This window comes from Colias croceus, chromosome 26 (genome assembly GCF_905220415.1).
Source record: "Colias croceus chromosome 26, ilColCroc2.1".
Taxonomy (NCBI): domain Eukaryota; kingdom Metazoa; phylum Arthropoda; class Insecta; order Lepidoptera; family Pieridae; genus Colias; species Colias croceus.
The window spans coordinates 1727908-1740393 of record NC_059562.1 but is presented as its reverse complement, the minus strand read 5'-3'; the positions used below and the strand labels follow the sequence as shown (position 1 = coordinate 1740393).

Here is a 12486-nt window from a genome sequence, read left to right as displayed (position 1 = left end):
TATTAGATTAGATTTAATGATATTTAAGATACCCTAAACATTAATCGAATCGAACATCTCAAGTTTTTTTTAAACAATATTGTTTAACATAAATAAATTAATAATAACAAAAAATAAATTAATAAAAACAAAAAATAAACTTACAGTATACTTCATAGTGCTGTCTGTTCGGAGGACGAGGTTTCAATGTGCCACACACAAAAATGATTTACCTTTATATTTTATATCATTAGCTTAATACATTTTCCAATATATTTAGTTGAAATAATTAATAAACAATTATACATGATTCCTATTCATCAACTTGCGTAGATTTGTTAATTAAAAGCAAAGGCATCAGGGTTAATCTATTCCTTGTATTATATTGCATTTTCCTAATTTATGGGATATCCCCTTAATGCTCTAATCGATTTAAATATATGTATAACTTAGAAAAATCGTGTTTTGTCTTATAATTACATAAGTATCGAAAAATATGGGATAATTAGTAGTTAATTTCCAAATTAACATTTCATAGATCATTAAACACTTCAATTCCAGTTTTTGCTTACTTATCTTTAGTATACCTACTTAAATATTTTTGGAGTAACATGTAAATGTGTTTGAGTACATGTAGTATGATGTTAAAGACTCCAAAATTGTCTAACTAAGATTTGTTTAAATAATTTTATTCCCTTATATTGAAGCTCACTAGTACCGTTGTACATTTTTATCTTTTTGTGGTGTAATTAATAGATTATAACCGCTAATGAAGATTTAATGAAGTCCTATTATATTTAGCTGTAGCAACAACTGATAATTTCTTTCTTTCATTAAATATAACAAATGTATATTCGATATTATTTTTTAAATCGTAACGCACCTTTAAAAATTCTTAAATTTACCTACAAAGTTATTACTGATCCTGTTTTTAATACACAATTGTGAAACCTAAAATAATTGCTTAAACGTTAAACCCTTTTAAAACTTAGATTCATTTGCAAACAACGCTGAAATTGCTCGTAAAACAATATTCCTATTTTGTCGTTTATTTACTCGGCTATTAAAATCAGAAATGTTTTTTACGGTATAACCGTACTGTAAGTAGGCTACTCTGGAATCAGTGGTCGCCATTTTTTATTTTTGTAAGCCGTAGTGGCCGACTTAACAGCGTCATAAGGTTCGGTGAACGTTTTTATTGGAAAAATGTTTGTTTTGCGTTCTTAATTTTTTATTTAAACCAGTGACCCGTCTCGTCTTTTTCTGTTCTTTTTTGTATATTGTACTGAGGTCATTTAAATTTTAAGCAAATAGGTACGAGGATAGTAATTCAATCTAGGTATATCACGAGTTTTATGATTTATTCGAGCTTAGTATAAAATAAATTCTCTACGTGAATAAAATGAAATGTACGTACGTATGGGTACTTAAATGTACACTAATTTTAATGTGTTTTACAACGTAAAGCACATTGTACAACGAACCGTTTAAAAAAAAGTATAGGTACGTTGGCAACCGTTTAACTTTAAGTAGTTACCTACATCAGAGCAAAATAATAAAATATATTTTGTAACGTAGTCCATATTTAATATTTATTTATTTTCTGTGAAAAATATTTCATTTATTTATTTATTTATCCTTTATTGCTCTTAGGGCCGATTTTTCAATGCTTGGATAAAACTTATTCGTCAAATAATGTATAAAACTACCATTTTAAAAACGTATTCTCACTGTATTCTAATTGCCGGTATTTGACAGTTTACGTGACATTTTAATATTATCGTGTAATACTTTATTGGACGGATAAGTTTTATCCAAGCATTGAAAAAACGGTCCTTAGATAACTTAAATATGAACTTAATCTAATTATAAATTTAAACAAATGGCGGTCTTATCGCTAAATAGCGATTTCTTCCAGACAAACATCATCTTTCATTATACTTTCATTATTAAATATTATTCTGAAAATTGTGTGAGCAAATTAACGTTTATTATAATTTTCCTTTATTTTGTTACAGGTACGGGGACGGTGGATGTTTTCGTTATAAATTTAAAATTAATTTTAAACATCGGTGTTCTGTGTGACACGATTGTAACGAAGATAATTACATTATTATAATTTTAAACAATATTTCGGTAAGTAATTATTAATTACAGGATTATATCGTTTATTTGTATAAACAGAAAACTTTAATTGATTTTAGTCAGTTCGCAGTTTGTTATAAAAATCAGAAATAAAAAAACTCATTAGTACCGATTTTGATTGTCTGTATAAATTTTGCATTAGTTTTCAACTGTCCAATTAATACAGACTGGTTATAAGGTCAAAAAATACAATATAATATAAACCTCGTAACCTCCTCCTTTTTTTGAAGTCGGTTAAAAAGATACAGATACATGTGTGATGTGATAGTTTCACCTTATCGCATCCTAAATAGAAAATAGTCGGAAACCAGTAAAGATGTGGGACAAATACCGAAGGTTCTTCACCTCACACTATCTTAATGATAGGGTTTTTTCTAGAGCCCTCAAGTGAGGTAATTTGCACTCTCTAACTTGGAAATTAGGTTAGTTTTCCATCGTTGTTGTTACAAGGATGCGAGGTGCAGTCACTTAATTATGTCTCGTAAAGATTTATGCATCGAAATTGTTGTATCTATGAATATTATTATGAAAATATTGTGTCGTGTAGAAAGCTAAGGATTTAAATATACATATTTAAATAAATATTGGATATCCTTTGAACATGTTTTTAACTATTTTTCGAAGTGTTTTACAGCTAAATGAATCTATCCGATACAAATATTTGTAGATTTGAATTTTAGAGTGGATCTTCATATTTATTTTTTCGAACTAAACAATTTTATTTTTATTAGTTTATCTGGATAAGAATCCAAAGTTAAAACGCAATTTCTACATATAATTATTTGGAGTGATTGTTTTAACAAAATCGATTCAGAAGCGCCTCTCATAGAATAACTTAAGTTTGAATTGTGTAAATTGATTGAACGATTTATATAGGCAGGTACATTAATAAAACTTTTTTGTTTATTTCACAATTTAAGTCACGTGGCAAAGCAGAACAATTGATGGCAGTTAGCATCAGAATATTTGTATTTGTTTTATTCAAAAGGTTTATGTTAACTGTTTCGCTTATCGATGCCCATTAGGAGGGACAGGTGAAACTCATTTATAACTCGTCTGATAAATAACTGGATGATTTATTAATTAATAAAAAGTGTACGGTATTTTGGAAATTGTGATATAATTTTTATTGTATGAAACTTTGAATGTATTTACATAGTAATTACCTACCTACATATCTGGATGTTATTAATAATTTTAATAGTTGCAAGTGACCCTGACAAATGCGGTTAAATATGTCTAATTTCGATGTAATGAAGAAAACTCTGAATAAAAATTGTTTAATTATGTTGGTTGTTTATACCTCTCTTTATACTCTTGTTTATATGTGTTTTTTTGTGAATGTGTTTTTTCACAATATTAGCAATATTAGAAAAAACACTAAATGTGTTTTTTCTAATATTGCTGTTGTTTTTCAGAATCACGAAATTTAATTTTCCATCAGTAAAAATAAAGGCTTTGAGGCCTTTTCATGTCTCAAAATGTTAACAGATTTTCTTGTGTACTTACCTACTATTAAGTAAATAAAAAATGGCGTAACAAAAAATACATTCTTCAAAAAGTTTCTACATCGTATCTCGGATCTGGCCAAAGCTATTTATATTCGTTAAAAAAGATCGTAAAGAAACATTGTTTAAGTGAGTTTAACAAAACTTGAGATTAGAGGAAATTCAGAGTGTCTCGTTAGTGCTAAGAATATTCCAGTACTTCTGGTTTTCTTATAAAACTCGGAATAGTGTCAACTTATATACTAAGAGAACAATGTAAGTTAAAGCACACTATGTTGCAAATTGCGATATAATAAGAACACGAATTTTTAGTTTGAAATGGCAACAATGTACCTAAAAAGATAGGAAAGACAAAGAGGTTCTCATAAAGTAGATATATCAGATAAAAGAAATAAAGAATCACATCATCTTTTAGGAAAGGTAAAAATAACACAATTACAATTGAAAAGGTAGACCAGCAACATATATCCTTTATATATAAAAATCAATGCCACTTTTCGTTGTAATTCCATAACTCGAGAACGGCTGAACCGATTTCGATAATTCTTTTTTTATTATATTCCTTGAAGTACGAGGATGGTTCTTATGTAGAGAAAACGTTAATATGTACCACGGGCGAAGCCGGGGCGGACCGCTAGTATCCTTTAAAAAGGTATATTCGCTTCGATTGATATAGAGGATGTCATTTTTAAGGGAGATGGAAAAGATCAATATCGTAGGTGACGAAAAAGGAATAGGATGATATAAATAGGCACCTGTAGATTATGTCTCTGCTATAATTTATGAACCTATCGCGATATAAAGATGCATTGATGGATTTAAAAATAAAAAAATAATATTATGTGGAGATTGGAATATTGATATTCTTAAAAAGACTAAGTTTTCAGATGAACTCATTACTTTACTACAGAACTTTAATATTGAATGCTTAATAAAAACACCTACTAGGAAAAATGCATGCATAGACCAAATAGCAACAAATATAAAAAGAAATGTGAACACAGAAGTACTACACCTCGGTTTGTCAGACCATGAAACGGCACAGATATTAAAAGTTAGTATGACAAAGCGCAAAACAAACGTATCCTGGTTTGAGACAAAAAGAGACTACTGTAATGAGAATATTCGTAAATTTTGTGAATGTATGTCATCATTAAGCTTCTCCGAAACACATGAATTTAATAATTTAAATGAATGCTTTAATGCTTTTTATGAGTTATTCAAACTGTTTTATGATCTCTGTTTTCCTATTATTAAGATAAAGAGAAGTACAGGAAAATCTAATCTTAACTGGATAACAAAAGGATTGAAGAAATGTTGTATAAGAAAGCGACAACTTTATCTTAAAAATATATATATTAAAAAAATGTATACTCATAGTTGGAATCATTATGTGAAATATAAAAATATACTAAAAAGGTGCATTCTTAAGTCAAAACAAATTCAAAGTGAAAAATTTATTAAATTGGCAAAAAATAAGAACAAAGCTTTATGGCAAATGATATCTAATAATATTAATGACGAAACTAATATTACAGAAATTGAAGAGATTGTAGTTAATAATAAAATATACAACTCAATGAATGAAATTTGCGAACAGTTTAATAATTTTTTTATTGACATCACAAATCAAACGAAATTTAATTTTGATGTAAATGCCATAAAAAAGACTTTGACTACAGAAAGTTGCAATACTATTTTCTTAACACCTACAAACAGTATCGAAATTTGTAAAATAATAAAATCACTTAATAACACTAATTCAGTAGGAACAGATGGAATAAGTACAAAAATATTAAAATCCTGCAGTAACCATATTTGCGAACCGTTGTCTTTTCTTGTTTTATCGATAGAACAGGGAACTTTTCCACACGCGCTAAAACATCAGTGATAAAACCATTATTTAAAAAAGACGATCCAAAAGATATTAAAAATTACAGACCGATAGCGTTAATACCAGTGATATCTAAAATATTTGAAAAAGTAATCTTAGAAAGAATTAGAAATTATATTGATAGAAACAAGATCTTATGTAAAGAACAGTTTGGATTTAGGAAAAATAGTTCCACTTCATTAGCATGCTTTGATATGGTGAAAGAAATAATTCAAGCCTTCATCGAAAAAAAACCCGTAAGCGCTATATTTTTAGATATGAGCAAGGCATTTGATTTTGTAGACCATGAATTACTCTTGCTTAAGTTAGATAAATATGGTATAAGAGGAATTGCCAAAGAATGGATTGCTAGTTATTTAAAGGATAGAGATCAGTATGTGGAAGTACAACAAATAGTAAATCAATCAAGAAACGTATATAGATCAGTAAAAAAAACTAATAGATCAGGTGTACCACAAGGAAGTGTGCTCGGCCCGTTTTTATTTCTCTTGTATATTAATGACCTACCGAAATCACTGAAACACAAATCAGTTTTATTCGCAGACGACACTACCCTAATTGTTAAATGTACTGAAAAGGAAACGTACGAGAGAGATATAAATGAAGCAGTTAAAAATATTGTAAAATGGTTAGAAGACAACAATCTTAAAATTAACTTATTAAAAACAAAAATAATTCAATTTTATACTAAGAATTGCTCCAAAATAAACCTAAATATAAAGTGTGATAACCAAGTAATAGAACAAGTAGATCATCATAAATTCTTGGGTGTTTTGTTGGATGAAGGTCTAAAATGGAACAAACACATTGATTACGTTTGTGACAGAATTAATCGTTTCGTTTACGTATTACGGCGTCTAAGAGATACTGTTTCTATGAATGCAGCAATAAATGCTTATCATGCCTACGTTTCCTCTGTACTTTCATATGGAATCATTCTTTGGGGACAATCTTGTGATGTGCGGAAGGTATTTGTCTCACAAAAAAAATGTATCAGAGCTCTGTGCGGTTTGAACCAAAGAGACAGTTGTAGACCTCTGTTTAGTAAATTACGGATCCTTACTTTAACTTGCATGTACATAAGAGAAGTATGTTTATTTGTAAAATATCACCCGGAATACTTTAAGAAGAAAGGAGAAGTAAATTCGCATATGTTGACAAGATACCAAAACAAATTACATTTCCCAACGTGTAGAATCAACAAAGCTAAAAACAGTGTAACATTTATGGCTATTAAAATATATAATAAAATACCGGACAATTTCAAGGAACTACCAGTAAATCTTTTCAAAAATAAACTGACGAACTGGTTAATGGTAAAACAATTTTATGACATTGAAGAATTTATGACTTTGAAGTAGTGTAAACTGAATTGTGTGTGATAAGTGAAGTGTGTAGTGATATAATCGTGTAAATCGTAGTGCGTTCGCGTAATTGTGAAAATTGAATTGTGTGTACATTTAAATAATTAAACTAATCAACTTTCTTTTTTAATATTTGCACACCCAATAAATGGGTAGAATGTATTAGCCACATAATATTGTAATGATAACATCTATAATTTGTAACTACATTCTTGCAAATAAATATAATTTGAATTTGAATTTGAATTTTGATAGTGCATGCCAATTCAACCCTTATGACTGAATAAGATCACATCTTCATATAGTCTTTTTCTGTATACAATCGTAGGTACAAAAATCGTTTCCTTTCCAATTGGAATGGTAATATTATAAGATCAAAAGTTGTAAGTGAACGTGTTTTTTGCCATTCACGCTTAAAGCTGGAATTTTAGTATACATATTATCTATGACTTGAAATAAACAGGTGCTTTGTTAGGTGTAACAAAACGATTGAAGTACATATAAATTAATATATCTCCCAAAATTTCCACGTGTCACCTTTCAGTCGATCAATTGAATGGGTTCATCGTTGTATCGACTTTGAACTCCACCCACGCTTCAATCTTAAACGCACCTATTTATAGAACCGGTCATTGATACAGCCTTTGTGCTTTGTATTTTCCAATTTTGTGTATTCTCCATTATTCCCTTTACAGACGATTTTCAATTTCGATTTTTCTTTTGATTCGTGACGACTCACGGAAAATTGGGGTGTCTGATTTGAAATAGGTTCAATATTATGTCTGTGATGTTTCTATTTATTTCATTCGATAATAAAAAATCGTACTATTTCAAGACTGTTAAAGAATTGGTCCTTCGAGCCGGATGAATTACATATGGAGCATAATCCTTCCGTTTTAAAGAGACAATGGAAGATATAAATTCCTCACTACACACGCAACTCCTAAGAGATACCGTATAATCAAACACTTTGAAGATTAAATTACTAAAGCGATTTATATTCGTGAAACAAGAGGATGATAAGGAAACTTGGTTTAATGAGTTTTGGAAAGCTGTGGAGTGAAGGTAAATTTCGGTCTTGTCGTCTCATTATCGTTTAGCTGGATTTGACTGTTTTCAACTTTGCGGCTGGGAAACTTGTTTGCATTTTTGTAAAGTACAAAAAAAACGGTTTCCATTTTTGTATTTATTGAGAATTTTTATAGATTCTTAGTTTCACATCTTCAGGCTATTAATACTCTGTACCTACATCGATTTTATAGTAGTAACAGGAGATTAAATTATAAATTGAAATACTAAGTACTTAAACTGTTGATTTATATTTAAATGTAGATATACCTACAATTATATAAAGCCAAACAATATCAGTGTACTTCCGATATCATAATAAATGTACAAATATCAAGCCCCAACACCCTTGGAACTGTCGTCCATACAGAATTATTAATGCCACACACCCGTAAATAATTTTTGCTGACAATTTAATTGTTTCAGGGATGGACAGGGGTATAATACCCCTGTCTGTTTCTAAAACAATGACACTTTCTGCACACGCGGTTCGAGATTGCTTATTTTGGCACACGGATTTTAATATTCTTACACTCAAATTATGTTATTGGATTAGAATACTGAATACTATTTATCTCTATTGGTTACTAGCTGTCCACCCGCGGCATCGCTCGCGCAGTCAAAGAAAATCCCGCATATGCTCCCGCTATGTCCTTTCTCGGGTATCAAAATATCTCTATACCAAATTTCATGCAAATTGGTTCAATAGTTAAGGCGTGATTGGGTAACAGACAGACAGACAGGGTTACTTTCGCATTTATAATATTAGTATGGATTGATTTAGAAATGTATGAACATGAACAACAAGGTAAGGATTGTAACTGAGCGTTGGTTATTTCATCTTCTATTCAGTGTTATAATTATATGGAAATCATCACAAGCCCTTTCATCATTTAAAAATTCCAATATTTTCATTAACATTGCCGTCACGATGCCCATTCGAGCAGAACAAATATTACGCCTGAACAAATTGTTAACGCAAAGCGTGGCGAATAATATTTGCTATTCTATTCGTCGAAGGCGCTGCGATTTTGCTTTTACGTTTAACTTGTGGAGTCTCGGAGAACAGTAGAACTTGGAGATGGAGCTTTAGTTTGTGCTTTTAGTCGTAGATAAAGCCATTTGATTTTAGCTAGAATTGTTATTGGATGTTTGGTTAATTTGTTTAAATGCAAACTTTGTTATTGATATTCATTTGTACCTAAACACAATGTTTTAAATTATACCTACAGTATTGTAATAATATTATGTGAGATGACGGAATATCTTTTTTATTTACTGTTTGACTTAAACCTAAAGGAAAGGTATAGCAGCAAATCTGTAAAAGCAAATAGGTGTAATCATTGAGATTGTTAGCCTTCATTAACAGAAGTTCCTAGAGATTAATCTTATGTTATTGCCTAGGGTTAGACCTCAGAGCAATCGTTAAGATGTGATGAGCGAAATGAATCAACAGTTATAGCTCACTATTCTCGAAAATGACAGCCATCATTTTGTATTAAAGCTGATACATAGTTGTTTGAATGTTTATTTTAGACTAGCTTCCGCCCGCGACTCCGTCCGCGCGGAAAAATTAAGATTTACTTTTTTTATACGTATTTTTCCGGGATAAAAAGTATCCTATTTTATGCCCAGGATAATAAGCTATAATTATACCAAGTTTCATCGAAATCGAACCGTTAGTTTTCACGTGATGCCTGAACATACAGACAGACAGACAGACAGACAGACAAAAATTTTTTTAATCACATATTTGGGTTTGGTATCGATCCAGTAACACCCCCTGCTATTTATTTTTTCAATATTTTCAATGTACAGAATTGACCCTTCTACAGATTTATTATATGTATAGATTTCTTTGTTGACTTAAAATAAAAAATCTGAATATCTACAGTATTACAATGTTTTTTATCAATGTTCAATCGACAGACAATTATCTATTGTATATGTAAATGCAATAATTAACACAGTATTGAGCCACATGTATACCCAATTAAATAATTTCTTAACTAGGAAGCACAAAGATTTTCCGTTCCATCAAACGATGACATACTATTCCGCAGTGTTCATTTAAAAATTTGCTTAAACATAATTTTAGACACAGCATAGCGTAATGGCGGTTTCGTGTGACAGCGGTCCGTGAAATGCGCAGTTATCCGCCGCCATTTCACATTTTGTAAAACGTATTTCGGGACCCAGGGTCGCGGGTACGGGGTCTGTGTAATCTCTCAAGTTTCAGCTTTATTGCCTACTTACATGGCCAATGGGCTAGAGAACTAACTAATGGTGACTTATTTTTATTTCACTAGTGTGGAATGTGATAGTTTATGAGGATAATGGAAGTTTGGCACAGGACACTAACGAAATAATAGGCGAGGGAAATGCTATAATTCCTCTCTAAAAAGTTGTGTCACAGAATACTTAGTAGCTAACGTGTTGTGTTTTATATTCGAAGGTTGTCTGGCTCTCTTTTACGCAAAAATAGGTGAAATGCATTTTTCTATCACATGCACGCTGAAAAGGTGAACTATATCTCACGTCCGTAGCTTACGTACCCGAATTTCGCATGTTGCTCTAACTACTTCGGTAGCTCCGTGCAAGAGTAGGTGGACTGAAACACTGATAGATCGTGGTTCGATCCTCAGTGGGGGCAGTAAATTTTATAAAGTTTATGCATGTAGCACAGAGGATCCGGTTCTATACTGATTCGTTCTGCAACAGCATGCTAGATAAAAGAAAGAATATTTACGTGAAGCTTTTTAATAGCTTTGGGTTGTGTACACTTTCGACATTCTCTTTTTATTTAAGGAATTGAATAGTTTTATTTTTTTTCTTTTAATTTTCTCTTTAGTGTTTAATTCGAAGAAATAAATAGTTGCTGTTGTTTTTTTCTTTTTAGTTGTAAAGCTTAATAACGTTATTTGTATTAAATATTTGTCTTATTTAATATTAAATAGCGCGAAATTATTGTTTGATCGAATTTCTCGGAAAATTTAATATGCCGGACTCAACAAAACGAAGAGAATGTCGTTAATTAGCGAAGAGGTTATTTATTTATTAATAACGCTAATGCCTTTATTAAGTTTTGTTCTATATAAAATGTAGAAGATGTTTAGCGTGAATTTTATTTGTAATTACTTTATTATGACTTTGAACAAACAGTAATTTTACTCACAACTTAATCCCGGGAAAATGACGCAATCCCGGAAATCCCACGGGTTCGAGAACTATGCGGGTTTTTCTTTGAATGCGCGGGTGAAGCCGCGGGCGGAAACCTAGTATTTGATATAAAATCTAGTACCTTTCGTATTTATGCTTTAAATTTTGAAATTCTTTCCTTTGAAAAACCTTCCCGAGTTAGCTTTTTTTACCTTACGTAATTGATTGGAAGATATGACTTGCGGATAAAACGACGGGCACAGCTAGTGCAGTACAAATGCATGTGTGATACCTACCATTCATAAAGGAATGGAATACTTTGAATTCAACACATACAATGAAATATCTTTCCAGTTTGCTAAAAGCAAACTGGAAAGATATTCACACGTGAATTATTATCATCCGCTGACGGCTCCGGCTGTTACGTACGAATCCCGTGCACCAATTACGGCTACAACATTGTAAAATTTTAGTTAAGCCCATTAAAAGTTGTACCCAGTTGTTGTTGGAGTGTTCGTGCGCGTGTCACTTGGCGGAAAATTTTATTATTTCTTCGCTTCTATTGGATTAATGAAATTATTGTTCAGTAACTGGCTAACGTGGTGTGTTAGTTCCGTTCTTTGTTGCATGTGCCGTTGCCATGGTAACCGTCATAACGTAACAAACATTTAAGAATGTGTACGTTTTATTCCATAGTTTTAACACAGATAGAACGAGCGAATAATCATGAAAGTCAATCCACTTCTGAGTTGGAAATTGTAGTAATGAACCTCAGTGGCATTAGGTACGTACTGGAAGAATGACGATTATTTATTTATTTATTTATTTATTTTGGTAGGTAATCCAACTGCTTTACATTTTATAAGATTTTACTATTTTGTTGATTAATTGAACAAATTGCCAATAAGGATTACAACATATTATTCTTAAGAATAGACCATAAACTAGAAAGGTATACAATAATATTAATAAAAAACACAAAAATAACTACAATACAAACTTAGTTACTTAATGTGTGTGAGCGCATGTATGTGTGTGTGTGTGTCTGTGTGTCTGTGTGTGTGTGTGTGTGTGTGTGTGCGTGTAGGTGTTGCGTGTGTGCTAGTGCTTGTTTAAATAACCATTTATTTTAGATATTTCATTAGCAAAGCGTTGTTTAGAGAGTAGGAAAATGTCAGCACTTGCGTACTCTGCGTTGTATACACGCATAATGCGGTTTAACACACCGTTTCGTGCATAATTAGTGTTAACTTTAGGGATGGAAAATAAGTTAGTCTGACGCGTACGAAAACCGGGTACATTCAATTGCATCGATTCAAGCAAGTCTGAGCAGTCAATGTGGTTATTCCATAATGCGTGAAGCAACATT

At 31.1% G+C, this 12486-nt stretch overlaps 1 protein-coding gene across 1 annotated transcript in view; it reads left to right on the top strand.

Moving 5' to 3' along the window:
- The window catches only part of LOC123703450 (calsyntenin-1), a 177270-nt gene that overhangs the window by 94937 nt on the left and 69847 nt on the right, over positions 1-12486 (top strand). The gene's annotated exons all lie outside the window — the stretch shown is intronic.